The sequence below is a fragment of the Rhynchophorus ferrugineus genome, unplaced genomic scaffold (assembly GCF_030347505.1).
Source record: "Rhynchophorus ferrugineus isolate W39M unplaced genomic scaffold, kcgeb_rfMv2 rfM7, whole genome shotgun sequence".
Lineage (NCBI taxonomy): Eukaryota > Metazoa > Arthropoda > Insecta > Coleoptera > Curculionidae > Rhynchophorus > Rhynchophorus ferrugineus.
In genome coordinates this window covers 26,034,179-26,054,067 of record NW_027472586.1, presented here as the reverse complement: position 1 = coordinate 26,054,067, position 19,889 = coordinate 26,034,179, and the positions used below count along the sequence as shown (strand labels likewise).

The window sequence follows — 19,889 nt, the reverse complement described above, 5'->3', positions numbered from 1 at the left end:
TGCAAAGTTTTTGTTACGTAGGAAAGTTTAGGACTTAAATAATATAAAAAGATAAAAGAACTAGAAATAATAGAAAGGAGCATTATTAAAATTCTCACCAAACCATTATGTTTAACCACGAATCGTATGTTTGTATGAATTGCTATATTGCTCTATTGAAAAATATAATTGCTATTTATGAAACGACTTAAAGTTCACCAGCTTGCCGCGCGTTCATAAAATGTTTTTATTTAATGAGTATTTTAGGCCATTTTTATTGGTTCGTATATCTAACACATTTCCATTGACTCAAACTGAATCAAATGGATCTAAATTACATGTAATTCCAACATAATATCCTTTCATGTCACATATCTGATGCAACAATGGGCATTCTGCATGAAAGTTTAGGGGGTATCTATGCCCCTCTTAGAGCTAATGTGAATTAGCTATGAACATCTTGTAACATAATCTAGTGCGTCCCTTAAAATCAAACATATAAAATTTAGAAACAAAAAACAGTATTTTATCTATATATTTGCACTTATAAGTTATCTAACCTATAAATGATACTTATTTTCCTTAAAATAAATACCTCTTACACTAATATCAGTATTTGCGTAAAGAAAAAGAAAAAATACACTTGTGTTTTAAATTCATCGTTTATCCTTTCCATTATTCACCTCAACATTGAGTTTTTACCCAGCAAATAACAAATATTTGCGTACCGTAAAACGAAATCAGATTTTTAGTAACGCAAATTAGAGCTAATGTGAATTAGCTATGAACATCTTGTAACATAATCTAGTGCGTCCCTTAAAATCAAACATATAAAATTTAGAAACAAAAAACAGTATTTTATCTATATATTTGCACTTATAAGTTATCTAACCTATAAATGATACTTATTTTCCTTAAAATAAATACCTCTTACACTAATATCAGTATTTGCGTAAAGAAAAAGAAAAAATACACTTGTGTTTTAAATTCATCGTTTATCCTTTCCATTATTCACCTCAACATTGAGTTTTTACACAGCAAATAACAAATATTTGCGTACCGTAAAACGAAATCAGATTTTTAGTAACGCAAATTTATAAAGATTAAAACCCAATTTTGTTAATATACTTTTCTCTGTGTTTCAGCATATCTTTAAAAATAGCTGTAAATAATGTTAACATATTAAAACACGTATATAAAATACCCGAGGAAAATTTTCAAAATAAAAATAATAAGAATTTTTACCATTTTTAGATGTTTCAATGAATTTAACTCTTATTTTTTATTAATCACTACATAGTATAAAACAAAGTCGCCTTTTCTGTCCCTATATCCCTATGGACGCTTAAATCTTTAAAACTACGCAACGGATTTTGATGCGATTTTTTTCAATAGATAGAGTGATTCAAGAGGAAGGTTTATATGTATAATACATGCATAATATACTAAGGCAACAGTGCTAATTTTAGAGGTTTCTAACGTGATGTCGTAAATTAACCTATTTTTTTAGGCTTATTTAAAAATTAGCATAAACGCTGCCTAACCCTACGAGTTAGATCAAATTAATGTACTACAGTATTGTACACCATAAAAAGGTCTACAAAAAAGTCCGCGATGGTATATGTTTATCTTTTAGGGATAACCCACATTAACCATTTTTATTGTTTACTTTTTACGTGAGAAAATGGCTTATTTACGAAGCTATTTTAAGCAATACGGCATTAATCCTTATCGAATTAAGTACCTTAAATACAGTGTGCAATTAATATAGATCAATATGGTTCCTTACAGCATGTAAATTAAACAAATATTTTCGGAGATATTACAAATTTAAAATTTGCGTTTAAAAATGTGTAATGTAATAAAAATTGTATGAATTTAGATATTCCAAAGATAGCAGGAAATCTTCATAGTAAGTATAGGGGAAGAGGAATTGTTTTACTCCAAATTTAATGCGTGCAGGCCAAGGGCAGTAATGAATGAATCAAAAATACTGGATCGATTTTAATCATGTTTTCATTGAGTGACATAGGCATATATATTTTATGCCCGTGCAAAGTCGGAGCGGGCCGCTATGTTTTTATATACAAAGTTCATATTTTTTCTGTAGTGTATTTAATTTAGTATCAGCATTGCACCCGTGCGAAGCCGGGGCGGGTCGCTAGTAATTAAATAAAAAGTACATTAAATAATTTTGTATAATATTCATAATAACAATAAATTAAAAAATACTGTGTATATGTATAGGTCAAAAAAAATTTGTATGACTTAAAATACAATTTGTGTAAATATTCAGCCTATTCCGTCGGCCATCGAAAGTGTTATTATAATTAGGCCTTCTATTAATAAGTTAAAACAACCACAATGATATGACGCGTCCCATTATAGAGGTAAAAATAATATGTACAATAAAATTTATAAATAACTAATCCACTGTGACAGGCACAACGTAAACGCTTTTTGTTCGTAACGTCTAGATCAATCTTCCGATATCTCTTAACTAAATAATGAAGGATTTGGCACGAAAATGACTGAGGCGACCGCGCCCAAAGTATGACATTCGAAATTCCGGAAGATTAAGTATCTTTTTAATGTCCGTTCCTTGGCAGTAATTAGATAGTACCTGAAATAAAACGTCGACCTCGTTGAGGTTATAGAAAGAGGGGACGGCGAGTCGGGATAATTTGTTGTCAGAGCCTGGTGATTAGTTTCCAAGATCTAAATTTATACAACGATCGGTTTCACAATTTTCAGAATAGGTCTTGATGTATTAGTTCGGAAGCGTCTATTATTAAGAACTCATTAACAATTTACCCTTAATTTTAACATAAATGCTTGGTTTCTCAGAACAAATTTCCCGTCAAAACAATTTCTTATATTGGATCGTATTACAGAACAATTGCAATGTTCCTGGCTTGGAAATGTGACATTATAAACTGCATTCTATTTCTTTTTCTATTTTTAACCAACTACAAAAAGGAGAAGGTTCTATGTTATGTTAAATATATGACTTGTCTCGATGCAAGAGCCAGTATAGAAAGGAGAAAGAAAAGTTAGTAGAGGGCGCTGGAACTTGTATCGAGTGAGTGTAAATTACGAGGGATCAAAATAAAGTTTCTCTTTCGTTCCAAGGCCATAAGTGGTGTATTAATTCCGTCCCGTCCCGAATCGTCAGTGATTCGTAATAGGTTATGGGCGCAGAATTCTCGGTGTAAATGAGAAGTAGTAGGGTGACGACGGAGAGTGCAGGGGAATGGAGATTAGGAAAAAAGTGTTTGGTTCGGTATAGTATATATATAGTTATATATACACGAAGAAAAGAGGAAGTAACAAGGTGGCTGTATGCAACAGACGGGAATTAATTTCGGAGCACTAGAGCACTCAAACATCAGTGACCATCAGAAGGAACACCAGAAAACTAGAAAAATGTGATCTTGAGTTATAAGTAGGATAGAAGAAAACATTGCAGTCAATGTAGTAAATAGTGGTGCAGTGGTTAAGAATTTGGAAGACCAACCACGTGTATAATATACGAGGATCAGTGAAGCACTAGTAAACTAGTAACGGGGGATCCAACAGAATTATCAGTAGGATAGAAGAAAACATTGTAGTCAATGTAGTAAATAGTGGTGGGGTGGTTAAGAGTTTGGAAGGTCAATCACGTGTATAATATACAAGGATCAATGAAGCACTAGTAAACTAGTAACGTGGGATTCAATAGAATTATCAGTAGGATAGAAGGAAACATTGTAGTCAATGTATTAGTAGTGAAGTATCCACGTTTAGAAAATCAACCACGTGTATAAGTTACAATGGTCAGGGAAACACTAGTAAACGAGTAACATGGGGTCCAACCTAATTATCGGTAGGATAAAGAAACATTGTAATCAATGTAGCAATTAATAATGTAGACGAGTTTAGAAAATCAACCATGTGTTGTTGCAAGGACCAGAGAAGTATTGGAAACTAGAAATAAGGTGTCGAACAGAATTACAGGTAGAATGAAAAGCTATGGAACCCAATGAAGAAGAATTTTTAAATTGTAAGGATGGAGAACAAAGTTACTTTGAGTTTAGTTACAAAATATTAGAACTTTGATATAAATATCAATACGATTGGAACTCAAGAAGAAGGATAAATCTTGTTCTATGAGCGTAGAAGCTAAAACAACCAGGAGCCCTTTCTACTTTAAGGAGACAAGAACAAGTACAATCGAAGAGTTAATTTATTCAGATATTTATAACTAATAAACCCAATATCTGAAGATGGAGGAAGATATTTATAAATGAAAAAAATAGATCTAGATATTTATATCAGGAAATCGGAGGATTTAATTTTGAAACGAGAAATTATAAACCAAGTTGAGCATTGTATGGATTGAGAAATTCACCTAAAGGTTGGAACACGAAATGAGATAACGTTCATCTCGTTATATTCATTGATGGCTCATTATGAAAAGGACAGTAAGTATAAATAGTGAATTTAATGGAAAGTCTTTATGAAGAAGAATAGTTTTTTGGAATGGAAAGAGAGAAGATAGTAGAGAGTAAAGATTCTTCAAAAACATATAATTTGACTGCTTGAGGAATTCTAGGGTACTAGAATATATAGAAGATTAAAAGGCATATAAGTTTCGTTAGTTACAAAATCACATCTAAACAGACCAATTTGGTAAGCCAATGGAAGTAAACTTCAATATGGATAATAGTGAAGAAATAATTAAAGATGTACTGTTTAGAAAATATATAGAGAGACCAATATAAGGTGAGCAGAGAAAATTCCAAAGAAGAATCTGTGAGTGAACTGATGCATATAGTTTTGCAACAGGAAGAAGAAATCAAGAGGTTGAGTGATGATGAAAAAAAAAGCATTCAGGAGCACTTAGACAGTTCTAGGTTATATTAAAAAGATTCTGATTTCGAGTTGGAAATGGAGTGATAATGATTCTGATAGTAATGGAAATAACAAACATATTAGGATTTGATTCTGATGAATATAGTCTAGACGAAAATAACAATAAAGCAAAAGTGAACACGCATTAATAATTGATTTGGAATATAGAGGTAAAGAACAGAAGAAAGCTCATAAAGCAGAATAATGTTAGTGAATGATTTGAGTTGAAGGTAATAAGTGAAGGTGATAAAGTTAGAAAACTGGAGAAAACAAAATTCAGTACAATATTAGAAGCAGACTGCAGTGGTGAACAATTAGTTATGATACCTCAGTGATACCAGAAGACTATGGCCATGTAAGGCAGAAGTGGACTTGAAGGAACAAGTTAAGAAAACTGCAGTGGTGACCGTTTAGTCATGATACCTCAGTGATACCAGAAGGCCATGGATTAATGTAAGGCGGAAGTGGACTTGAAGGAGCAAGTTATGAAGACTGGTATGGTAATCAACTAAGAAGTTTTAATGGATTCATACTATTTGATAAAAGCATCCCAGAGGCATGGAAGATATTCAATCGAAGAGAAATACATGTGTATGTTTGGCATCTCAAGAACAAACTTTAAAATCGATATTAAATTGGACAGTGTTGTGGCGACTATTTCTATGATTGTTCAAAGAAAGAATTGTTTGTTAAAGTAGAAAATTGACTGTTACGTTTGTTTATCACATAATTGTGTAGATTCATCTGATTAAATTATTAATTCTCCCAATGTGGAAATAGAGTAGTTCTAAGTTCGAAAATTTGTATGTACAATGTAGTAGTTTTGTTTTGGCAATTTAAATGTACTTTTGTAATCTTTGTTTATAATCTTAGTTAGGTTAAGTTATATAGTACATTTAAATTGAAGGGGAGTGTTAAATATATGACTTGTCTCGATACAAGAGCCAGTATAGAAAGGAGGAAGAAAAGTTAGTAGAGGACGCTGGGACTTGTATCGAGTGGGTATAAATTACGAGGGATCAAAATAAAGTTTCTCTTTTGTTCCAAGGCCATAAGTGGTGTATTAATTCCATCCCGTCCCGAATCGTCAGTGATTCGTAATATGTTATGCTGTTTTTTTTTTAAGTATATTCGCCGATTTCTTCGTTAAATATGGACCGATTTTCAAAATTCTTTTTTTATTCGAAAGAATGCATTTCCGAGGTGGTCCCATCGGAACCAAGTCAGGGTGATGGTGGAATCCGGCGAAAACGTGGGATATCCTCAATATTCAAAGGCACGTACAATGTTTTCCCATATATTTTATTTAAAATAATCAGATATTTATGTATAATGTTATAGCTGAGCTGATGTGACGGAAGACACAATTCCTCAACGGTTAGGAGTCAGAGGATATTTAATTAAATATTATAGGAACGTACAGATAACTAAATGTATACTTTACAGTTATTTAGGTGGGCTGATGATGAGAGCAGGGACCGGACCGCCAAAACCTTGAGGGTCTTTTGAAGAGTTTCTAGTAAGAGTTTGCTTACCAAAGTGGTTCAGTGCAATAGCCCTTCAGTTTGCTTTTTAAGCAATAACCATATCATATGGGAAGCCGTAGAAATAACACTTGCATATATCTCTAACTGCAACTGTATCTATGGTGTAGTGGCTGGAACGTTGGCTTGGATTCCCGGCGGGCGAAGAACGAGCGGCAGGCGCAATGACTTTTTGTTGTTGTTCTAATTTGGGTAGAACATTTGTAAATCACCTAGGTTAGGTAGCGGACCGCGGAGCCTGAAGCGTTCCTTATTTTTATCATTGTTTCTTTATTCCTATTTTGATTCATGCGAGCTGCACCTTTACTTGGCCTACCCAATGTAATTAGTTGAATTAATTTACAATATTATATTAACTACTACCAACTGATTAGTATGAAGTCGGGTCCAAACATTACAAAAATAATAATATAATTTTGTATCCTAAACACAAAATTACATTACGAACAAAATAAATCTAATTTGCTGCTGGCCCCGAATTTTTTTTTATAACATCTTTATCAGATACGCTTAGTACAATCTTAATTTATTATTAATTTATTACTACTTTTCCTATGTATTTGGATTAATTCACAAGCAAGACGAGTGCGAGGAAATACATGAATATGTATTCCTCAATAGTAAAATTATAATAACTTATAGCTATTGTTCACGCTAAAGGTATACACTTTATATAAATTCGTATCGTTTGGTTCGCTTCAATCTCCTGACATCCTGCGCGCTGTCCAGCAGTTATATTGCTTCCACGTTAGTATGATTTCGTAATCTTGTTCCATTTTTCAGGGCGAGATCTTGGATAACTTCGAAAATCCATTTGATTTCCAGGTCATCGTGCAGTTCTTCGTTGGTTACGTAGCGATAGGCATTGGTAATTAATCGAAGAACCTTGTTTTGACAGCCTTGTATGACTAGTTGATTTGAATTTTTAGTGCAACCCCATAGGTCCAAAATGGCTTTACAATTGCCTCCTAGATCAACCTCTTTGATTTTAGATCAAGTTAAGAGCATCTTCTGACCAACCAATATAGTTATTTTATTTTGGTTCTGCTGTGTTTTGCTTTGTTAAGATGGATGCCAAGGTATTTAGCTGATTCTACTTGAGGAATCGGGAATCTATTGAGTGATATAATTAAGTTTTTATTATTTTGTCGCAATGCAAAATTAACGTGGATAGATTTGGAGCTATTAAGTTGAATTTTCCAATATTTCGTAGTAGATTTTTGACTGCCACTTGTACTTTTTCTACTGCCCTAGGCAGAGATATGTCATTTTCCATAATAATTGTGTCATCAGTAAAAGTTACAAGTAGTGTTTCTTTTGTTGTTGAAAGGTCAGCGGTGTAGAACTGTTATAGGAGAGGTCCTAAGATGCTACCTTGTGGAACACCAGCCGAAATAATTTTAAAATTCGAGAACGCCGTTTCGTGCGATACTCTCAAAAGCTTGTGAGAATACCGAAAATATGTACACTTAATTTATGCAATATTCTCAATCATATTTTATGTCAGCAAAAGTCAGTGCTTTAAAACATAATTAACTCTCTGGATCATCTCTAACTTTCTACATATATTTTTATATTAAGTATAAAAATGGGAAAAAACCATTAATGTTGAATGAAGCAAATTAATATTATTATTATTATTACTTATATTATATTTATAAATGTTAATTAATGATCATTTATTTATATGCTTATCATATATAATCAGATTTGAATTATTTAGTCCCTTTCAAAGTCATCCCTACTAGTTATAGCGTATCTCTGCCAATATTTGTTCAGTCTCATACTTGCAGTATTTTTACCTACGCGTAGATGCCAAGTCGTTAATTTAAACGAATTATGCGGTTAATGTCAATCTATCTCAATATATTCAGATGCTATAAATATTTCGCTGTATGAAGGGCTAAATACCCAATATCGATCATATCATTGATTTGGAAGAGACCCAGGAGCCAGAAGTCTATGCCAATGAGTTGCTAAAGATGGTTATAGCTCGTTTGATTTTACTTCAGAAAAAAAAATCAAGCCCTGGAGTCTGGTACCAAGGCGACTACCCGACAGTGATGATAGAGTCTTTCCACGTATATTGGAGAATACCGAATGCCAAGAGCAGCTCTGTAAGTCTACGGTGGAGTGCTTCTCCGCCCTAAAGAGTTTACTAGTGACAAAAAGTTCCAGATTATGTCTTATTAGATAGCTAGTTTAGTACGATATTGGTTTAATTGGTTTGCAGTTCCTAGATCATATTCGTAAATTTTTGTTTTACCTTTTTTGTTCAGATGATATAAACAGGTCCTTCTTTGTTCAGAAAATTAGCAGTTCCTGATATCGAATAGACGAATAAGCAAAAATAATTGTTCCTGATAGAACATTATTACCAAATTGAGCAAATAAATATATCGACCCTATAAACTCAATATTTGATCACAGTAGTATAATATATTATATAAATAAATAATCATAAAACTATTTTCCACTTAAATAATCATAATAACATACTTATGAAGGAATGGTAGAGTATTGAATATAAAACAGGACTGTATGAAAGCATTACGTGAGCCACTACATATCATATAACGGGACAAAGGAAGAAGTTTCACATTTTTATACAAATAAACTACGAGAAAACATTTTCAGTTCTCGAAAACGTTTATTCAATTCAAATTGAGTAACTAAAACGCCCATGCAGATCAAACGAGACCGAATGTATTTTAATTAAGAAGAGTTTATAACGGTGTCAGTAGGAAAAGAGAAATTATACGCGTTTATCGCTGCGGAATTTTAAACAGTCTTTCCTGAGGAGGTGATAATGATACAAGAAATTTGTTTGGTCACTTTCAGTACGCAGGTCATTAAAAACAATTCGAACATAGCCCATTTGATTTGTTGTTCAGTTAACATATATATGTTACTTGACACATCACCTAAGTATGTTATATTATGTCGCATCTGGCATTTTGATGTAAAATGTCAAAACAAAAAAAAAACGAGCGATTTATTTATGCATAGAACAAAACCAAATAAACCATCTCATGGCCCCTGTCGATCTTATATTAATAAATTTTTACTAACACAGTAAAAAATGTGTGGGAAATTCCTTGAAAACTTGCTGTATTCACTAAAATATAAAAATATCCCTCTAAATTAATAATCAATTCTAAACATTAGCTCACAAGTCCAAACAAGGCTATACAACGTGGGGCAAAACTCCCTCTACCATTGACGCAATGAGTGGCCATAATGGAACGATTACCTTCAATAATTATTGTCACTATTTCTGCTCGCTCTTGTCGCGTATATTTATCCATAATAAGATTTGGACAGTTCCACAACACAATGGTTAAAGCGAAACTGAACTAAACGTCGTATAACGAAAATGGCGCGCAATCAAAATGGTAGCGGAACTTTTGCCCCATCTTATATATCATACAGCATAACTGATGCAGCCCTGGTTGATTAATGATTGGATAGTTTTTTACGGGTTTCATAACTAATGCTGTCTATAGGATTCCATTTCACCATTAATTGGACAAAAGTACCATAGTTCAAGCTGTAAAATCACTAAAGGAGGATAGGAGGTACAGAAGTATTTGAATTTTGAGACCATGTAATTTATTTAACTTTGTAAGTTTAATATGCCACTAGATATTTAATAAAAAGGCCTGGTATCTGGTAACGAGATGTGACTAATAATGAATTAGATTAGCATTAAACAAGTAGTCATTTCCTCTTTATAAAATAGTTTTAAAGTAAATTAATACTTTTTGATTTTAAACCATACAGATTTCCTTACTTGTTACTTATTACCTAAGTTATAACATAATATGCGACATAAGCCTCTGGCATATAAAAATATCGTATAGCAATTGAAAATTTAAAAATCAAAAAATATATATTCATTTCATCGAACATGCTTCATAGAGGCATTGAAATAAAGAAGACAATTTATAAAATAAATAAAGTTCATCACAAGTTTACAATATAACGATGGAACTCCTTTACGACTTACCCTCTACACCAACACATCCGTTGTATGAGATTAATATAAAACTATGTATAATACTATTCCTCAAAATTAGTTAGCAATCCTCAGCACTAAGGTCAGTAACAATAGGAAAATCAGCCGGGTTGGTGGCGCAGTTGTAAAGGCAACAAGACACCTACTGTTGCGATAGTCGCGAGTTCGTATCCTGTTGGAACATGGTCGAAAATTTATGACTGTGATTGTTAAATATTTGTAATTGTTTAATATTTGTGATTGTCTTAGGCAAAATCCGACAAGGAAAATAATCCCAGTCATGCCTGTAAAAAAGGCTGGGTAAGACCGGATGCCTTCTGGCATGATTTCTAAGTCGGTCACTCGCCAGTCGGTAGGCTTGATGCCGAGGACCGTGGTCCAAAGCACACGTTAAACTGTAGATCCAGTTCAGATAAACCCACGGTTTGCAACAAGAGACTTTAAAATATATTTAAAAAAAGGAAAATCAAAATCTTTTTAATGAACAAGAAATATATTCAAGCATAAATTCAAAATTACTGTTAATAAATTCAACAATATTCAATAATAATATTACAGTATATCCACAAAATAAACTCTATCAAAATATGCTGTTGGTACTCCATTAGTATAAACGACAACTTTCCAAATTCTAATCTAAAAAATTAGATTGCACTTGCACTTTCTCACATTCTTCAATAAGATTTTTCTTCAATAAGAATAAACTACTATTCTAATAGTAGTTTCTAATATAGTGAGTTCTATTCGTGAACTAATCTTTTAATAGTGAGTAAATTGTGATAATTAGAGAAATATGTATATATTTTTTGCTGTAGATATGTTGATTTACAACGATGTAGCTTTATCCTATTTTAATTTTTTACCTTATATGTAATAAAAAGCTAAATATTTCACAATTCCAATGTTTTTGTCTCACGCTGTAAACTAATTATTTCCCTTTATGTCAGCCCACCTTTTGTATTTTTTTAGAAAAACTCTTATTATGTTCATATCTCTTATATGCATGAATATTATTTTTTATATGAAAATATCATCTGTTAAAATAAGTTTTTCCTGTGTTTATCTGTCTGTCTACACTAAATTACATTGAAAATATTTTTATTAAATTATTTTCCAATCTGATAAATGAATAGTTATTGTTACCAAATACCAATTTTGTTCCAGTGCTTGTTTTATATTTCAAGATATCTATTTCTAATAATCATTAAGGACCGTTTTAGGTTTCTCTATTTTATGTAAAATTACAACTATTTCTTTATACGCACTTTTACCAATGTTGCTTTAAAATTTTTCAAAGCAATTTTTATAACCTTGAACCAGATTGACGTTTTTTCTTATTAAATTATTTTCCAACAAATAAAACCGTCCTTTTACCATAGAGTGTTCTTTTTCGAATATAATGTTTTACTTCAGCATTTATAATGATTATATGTAATTAGTGATTAAAACTTCTGTGTGTTTTATTTCAACTTATTACAATTTCTCCATTTGTATAGTGTCTGATATATCTGCTACTAAAAATTATTAACTCTTCAGAGTCATAAAACCTCGTTTTCAGTTATTTGATTTGCAAAATCTGCTAAAGACGTGAAGCAAATACTAATAAATAAATAAACTTATGTTGATGCAACCCAGTCCTATTCCAATTGTTGCTTTTGGCCTCCATTAATTAAAAGCAGTGACCTTGACGCCAAGGATAAAATCGGAAGACACAGACGTGAAAGACAAAAAAAAAACGAAAACTATGAATTGCTAGACTTATTGAACAAACCCCTATCTCAGACTCTCAAAGAACTTTTAGACATTTTAACAATTACAATCTATGGAAAAGATCTAAAAGGAGAGAAAATCGCCACTATACGAATTAACTCAAGGTATCGACGTCAATTCGAACAAGAAAAATCTACACGTTGCATGGACTCAGAAGGACACAGTATTGCAATTCAATTGTAGTACGAGTATGATGCATCTTGGCACTCGGTCTCGAAATGAAGAAGTCAGGAAATGTATGTATAATTGGATTGCTACTCAACCTACATCATTTTTGGAGTACACCGTATGGCCATATTTCCAGAAAGATAGAATAAAGTGGTAGAAAATGATGGAAACTATTTTAGTTAATATATATTGAACCAGTTTTTCTCAATACATGATTTTTCAAAGTGAAGGAAATAGTCAGAATACATACACTTACCATTCAGTTATATATTATATGAATCAACTGTTCATCTTACAACAAAACAATCGAAACTTTGAACATTTGTCGACGACACAGCTCTCATGGCAAATGATATATCTCTGCCTAAGACTATAGAAAAAGTACAAGAAGTTGTCATCAAGATCTACAAATTGACTAGAGACAGAAACTAGACTTTAATAGGTTCAATGTTAATTTTGTGTTAGGTAGGTTAAATTGGAAACACCATGTTTAACAAAAAGCAGAGCAGATTAGACTCAAAGTCACGCAACTCTACTGGTTAGTCGGAAGATATTCTCAACTTGACCTAAAATCAAAGAGAATAGTCAATCCTAAAGCCAATTTGGACTTATGTGGTGCAAATATGATGTTGAACTAAAACACCAAACCAACTAGTAATCCATCGGTTAACGATTAACTACCAATGCTTATCGCTACGTAACTAACGAAGAACTGCACGATGATCTCGAAATCAAATGGATACACGAGGTGATCCAAGATTTTGCCTTGAAACATGAAATATGGTTACTCAGTCAAAGCAACGTAGCAGCAATGTAGATTGAAGCAAAGGGAACTAAACAAACTTGTTGTAATATATAAGTGTATTCTTAATTTTAACTTAAGTAGATTAGATTTATTTTAATCTGGGAAATACATAGTAATGTATTAATCCCATACTCGCCTTATTTGTGTATTAATGTAAGTACAACAGAATAATAGTAATTCATTAGTTTGTAAATTAATATTGTACTAAGCATATCTAACGTAAGATGTAATTAATTTAAAAAATTGTTCATTTTAAACTAATGAAACTAACAGTGTACTTCATCAAAATCGGAAAACACCTGCAATAAAATGAGTATGACATAGGCTTTTCAGGTCTATTACATGAATGCAATAGATCTGAATTATTATATGTACAAATAAGTTTTGAAACTTAATCAAAGAAATAGTCCTTTGTTAGTTTCAGAGAAAATGCTGGTAAGAAAGAACAAGGTTTTGTGAATATGGGGTTGTCATATTGCAATTTACTTGATCACATTTTTACATTTATTTGGATCATTTGTATTTACTATTTACCTCATATGTATCAATTTCTCCCACGATGATATAGTTCGATTTTAATATTTAAGCCTTACATCTTCGACACCCAATTCAATGTTACGCTGTGAAACTACATTATAACTTGTATTGCATTATGTTTAAACAGAATTAACATGTGCTCTTAAGAACAATCGATCTGCAAATTTCTAGAAAAATAAAGTTAAAGTTCTTCACTCTCCAAATTCTCCAAACTGGAATATAAGAAGAGAAAGAAATATATGATAATTTAAATCATTTGTTTAAATGGTAAATTAATAGTTCAACGTGCCGGCTTGGTTGGCACAGGAGTAAAGGCGACAGGACGGTCCTCCTGCTGTTGCGATAGTCGCGCGTTAGAATCCCGCTGCGATATGGTCGTAAATTTATGTTTGTGATTGTTATTACGCTAATTTTACTATTTAGCTTAGCACGTAATCCCGATCTAGAGATTTCATGCTCTAGTGTTCCTTCGTTTATGTTTGGTTTTCGTATGTTGCACAACGCATCATGATAAAATTTTTAACCAATGAAGGCGTTAAACCATCGGAAATTTTCACTAGTTTGAGGGCACAGACTGAGGATGATACACTGTCTCAGAATTGAGTATATACGTGTGTCAGAGAATTCAGGGATGGACGAGAACGTCTCGAAACTGAAAGTCATGATCGAACAAGTCTCACAAATGACAACATCCATGCTGTTCGAGAGCTTATTGAAGCCGATCGCCAATTAAGTATTGAATACATTACATCAGAGTTCGGTATTAGCTATGGAAGTGTTCAATTCGTCATCACTAATCTACGTGGTTTGAAAAAACAGATCGCAGTTTTTACAAGAAATAAATTATAAGAAATGCGCTGAAAAAGCCTCGAGCATCCTTCTTATGGCACTGACATGTCACCTTGTGATTATTTTTTTTGTGGCCCTGAAATAATCATTTGACGGCAAAATATTTGAAATAAATGAAGAAATAGAAGAGAATATGCCCAATTTATTTCACAAAATTACTGTTTATATTTGATTTCGTATATTGTGCTTTGCCAGCATATAACAAACAAAACACAAAAACTATGTAGTTACAATTAAGCATAAAATCGAATGAACGTTAAAAAAAGTCAGTATAAATCTAGTAGCAACTGTTTCAGACGACTGAAATAGTCGACTATTCCCCAGTGAAAATAGTAATACACAGTTTAATAAACTAGTCACGACTGAAATTAGTCAACCAAAACTAGTCGAGTGAAACAGTCGATAATAAAATGTGTCAGTCACTAAACAGTTAATAGCTATTTTGAATCGAGAGTTCGCAACACTACTAGTTTTACACTAAAATATCATAATTTCAAAATATCTCATGTTGTATCTACATCAAACTTTCCATTGGACGTACTGGATGGAATCTAAATAAAAATTTCATGTCGTGTCATTGAACTTTCCCGGACGAACAAATTTCCGTCCATGCAACCGAATATCATTGAAACTAAATATACGTTTTCTAAATCCAGTCTAGAAATGCAAAATAATACGTTACGCGACATATCGATCAGACAACCGGTGTCTCGTTTCCATTTAGTTGCGTCAAAAGATGTCATTTTTTACTCCAATATTTCAATAAAAAGTAGATGTTGGAAATCAAATACACACAAAACGTAGAAAGTTTCATGGAAACACATTTCGTAAAGCACGATGCCTTTTACTCTTTTTGCTCCATATAAAAAAACACCGAAGACAACGCTAGGAAGCATGATAATCGAGATGGTGAATTAGTTTTGCGATTTGCGGCTTTCGCCGGTAAAAGTCTTGTTTTACGTTCGAATTATTAGTTAAAATATATTCGATATATTTGTTCAAGACAGGTTCAAGAGAAAGATTTAGTTCTCATTATCTTTTATATAATTTATTACTAATTGGTAGCAACTCTATATTAATTTTTTATAATTAGTGTTTTTTAAAGTTGTGTTCAAATTTAAATACCCATAAAATTTCTTAAACCTTCGAAATTACTTATCATACATTACATTTCATAATATAAATTTATTTCTGGAGCTCATAAGTTTTAAATTCAAAAAACTTATAATATATATTTAATTTATTTTATTCAAATAAGTATCCGTGTTTAGTTATCAATTTTTCCCAACTTACAGGCAATCATTTTTAAATAGTAAAGAAGTGAAAATTCGAACGACAATAAATAGGGTGGGTTTAAAGAAGCAGTTTATTTTAAGTATTTTAATTTACAGGGGATAGACAATATAATATGAACATCATGCAATACAGTACATATTAATGATGTTGACAGTACCGTTTCCGCGTAAATAATTCGATGCCAATGTATTGCTCAGTTTACATGCCAAGTTTTGTAGGTTATATATCAGTGTATTATACGATTTTCTCAGATTTCGAAATAGGACAAAAGAGACCGAAGAGCATTAAAAAAGATTATATAAAAGCAGAAGTCAACAGTCATTTGATTAATACTGTTTCTGCAAAAACAGTACGACGAAATAAAGGAAGCCAACGCTAAGCTGTGAAAAAAGTGATCCAACGACCATACAAATACTTGAACAGTTGATGATTAGCAGAATATGGTCCATAATATGGAATATGGTTCATTCAATGTTAATTTGACAAACTTACTATTTCTTTCAAATTTCCGGGCTTACATATGAAGAAACCCAAAAAAAGCCAACGATCTGGACTGCCTGCTTCCTGCAGTCAGCTTGAGGGATGTTCCGTGATGATTTGGATGGCAATGTTGTAATATTCAGCTGGTTCTCTCATTCCTATTACTGAACGGATTATTGCAAATGAATATCTCGACATTCTCAATGATAAATTTCTTACTACGATTATCATATTACTGCTAAACACTGACACAGTCTATGATGATAATGCGCCAATCTACAAGGCTAAAAAGGTTCTGTCTTGGTTTGAAGAGTATCAAAATATCTTCAAAAATCACACAGAGGGTGAGGAGCACATTTTCATCTCCAACAACATACGAGTTATTGTCGGATATTTTGCCACAAGAACAAGACATTACGTTGCATACTATTCAGACACTACGAATCTATTCTGTAAATAATTGCAGCTGCTTTAAAAACAAATGGTGGTTCAACACCTTACTAACAAATAAAATATTGTGTATATATCAGATGATTATGCTATATTGACCATCCCCTGTAGGTGTTTGCTGGATAATCAGTTGGTTTTAAATATCAACTGATTATTGTTTAGAATAAAATATAACAATAGTAGTAGTACAAAGTAGAAAAAAACTATAGAATTCTGTGCTATTTCATCTTATGTATAAAGGTATACTCCATGTATTCACTAACGTAAATTATATAATATAATTTGGTTGTAGTAAGTTTATAAAAGATATTTTTGTGGGATAACTTTTAGGAATGCAGCAAAATATCGATATATCGATATTTTTTCAGAAAATATATTTTTAATATTTTTGGGCGATATTTTTTTGCCATTTATATCGTTATATCGATATTTTTTCAAAATAAATTCAAGATAATTTTTAATAAATCTTTAAAATTGGTACTTAATTTTAGAGCTTCGATGAATTTTATTTAATAAATTTAAACGCGCATTAAAAATATCACTACTCCAAAGTATTCAGAAAAAAAAGTTTAAGCTAATTTTTCAGATATTTCTTATATCTGTTGCAAAAAAATATATCGATATTTCAGTGCTTTTTAAAATATCGAAATATCGAAAATTTTTTTTTCGATGGCCAACAACAACATTGTTTAAATTCATGTTGCAACCAGTACTACATTAATATTTTGAACTTCCCGTAATTATAATGGAACAGACCCTATAGTTTTATTAAAACAGGATGTTAGTATATTTATATAGTTTTACTAACAACAAAATACTTTTATAAAATATATTTTATATTAAAATAAGTTTTATAACACATTAATATTAGAATAAGATATAAATATATATATTGTAAAATATTGAATATCTATACTTTTATTAATTATGTATTAAGATATTTTCAGATTATTTTTCATGAATAATTGAATGAATATTTAACATATATGAATTTCAATTTATAAGTATCTTGGTTGATGATTTAGTTCAGCTTTAACTTTCAATTCAGCATCTTCATACCCTTCCAGTGTTCCACAACAGCCTTACCAGATTTGACTAAAATCAGTTGATGAGTCTCATCTGCAGAAAACTCAAAAGTTCATTTAGTTGAACCCTTAATGCCTAAATCTTTATATAATTTTACGGTAAAGTTTTTTGGCGTTTAGCAAGGTTCCTCTATTCGGTTATATTAGCGTGTCTAACTTCTTTAAACCCTTTACTGTTATCTCGTCCACTTATCCCGTCTCATCAATCGTCTAATTTTATTTTGCATTCCGATCAGTCTACTAAAAGATTTTCTGTTGATAGGGTATTTAATTTTAGTTACTTTAAACACAATATATTCTGGAGATTCATGGTACCTTCGGATATGGATTGCTTTGTTTTGTGTTAATGGACATAGTGGCATATGAATTTGTATAGCGTGTCTGTATGAGTGTAGGTTTTACTATTTTGTTCGTATATATAATTGCATGACATTTCTTGTTTGCTCCTTGTCTGCCCCTTCTTGACATAATGTGAACAATTACTCTAAACTTGTTTACACTCCTGCCATGATGAATGATTGAATAATATAGGTATGTTATATAATAATATATAATTTACTATATATATATGTTAGCCTTTTTAATATCTTACGATATGTTTCTGAGACTAAATTATAACAAATGTTTACATCTGTCCATATTACTTGGATTGTATTAGTGTTTGTTGTTGTTGTGTTTGTTTAAACATTACATGTTTCACAACAGACTCACTCAGCAGGATTCCGGGATGATCATAAATATATTCTCTTTTAAATTCATCACAAATTTGGTTAAAAACAAATTGCATTGTTTTTCATTAGAAGACCATTAAGGCCGTCGAAGGTGCAGTCGATATTCCCAAATAATATAAATACAACTGAAGGTTGTACAGATGGAACAAAGGCCACGACGTACATCTCCTCTATCTGACTATAATAGGCGATTAATTATTAATAAAAAATAAGGGTTTCGTTTATAATAAAATAGGATTGCAATATCAATGTTATATATACACATGGTCTGAAAGTAACCCCTTCTTTTCGTTAAAATTATATATATATATATATATATATATATATATATATATATATATACTACTACTATATTAAATTAATAAGCACTTACCTATATTTGGAAGTCGTCCTTTTATTTATGTTACAAACGCCTTCACACATTCTGTATAATCATATTGAGAAACTCCGCACAAATTTAGCGAAAATTTAACACCGAAAATTCGAAATATGATCGAAAAAATAAAAACAATACACTGAACCAGTCGATTCTCTGATGCGAGGCTCAGCTGTCTTCGCGTCGTGTGTCTGCAATTGGCTGAGGAAGCCGATGGTTCTGCAATTTCGGTATGGGTACTATCGAGGTCATTGGGTTAACCGCGCGTGACGGCGATGGGCAATCCCAGAAGAGGACGATGGCGATGCCGATTTAGAGCATGATGTGTGTCTCGAAGACGACAGCCTTGAATTACCTGGACAACTCTCATTCATGTTCGATTTTTTTTTGTCTCGTTTTTATGTTCGGAGATGAATTAACTCGAAAATAAATAGCTTCTCTTTAATTTTGGTATCTTGGTCTTTTCAATGCCCCACCTGACCTCTATAGAGTTAACTGTTTATTATAATAATACCTGACTATAAATATAAGCTCAAGGTTTTCACGAGCAAAAATTGATTTCGTTTTGGGATCATTTCTTTCTGGCTTTTGTTACTGCTGCGTTGTTAGCAAATCAAATACTATTTAATCATAAAATTTCGTTTCTATGATAGATGAAATATGAAATATTAAATTGGGATTTTTGTTTCCACTGCTTATCAATTGATAGTGGCTCCACGATCTTAATGAACAACATTTGGCGGTAGAGAAGATTTTGCTTCGTGGAAAACTGATATTTAACTGATATAAACTGATATAAATTTAGTATAGTTTTAGTATATTAATGAGTTAATGCCAGATGAGTTAGTGTTATTAATGTTATATATTACAAGAAGAGAGAGACAAGGCAAGATGCCCATTAAAATATT

At 31.8% G+C, this 19,889-nt stretch overlaps 1 protein-coding gene across 1 annotated transcript in view; it reads right to left on the bottom strand.

Annotated features, from left to right (window-relative positions):
- Positions 1 to 19,117, bottom strand: part of Osi24 (Protein) — a 76,582-nt gene extending 57,465 nt beyond the window's left edge. The window contains exon 1 of the mRNA XM_076410372.1: positions 18,979 to 19,117. The gene's annotated coding sequence lies outside the window, so the exon portion shown is untranslated. The remainder of the gene's footprint in view (positions 1 to 18,978) is intronic.
- Between the last annotated feature and the right edge of the window lie 772 nt (positions 19,118 to 19,889).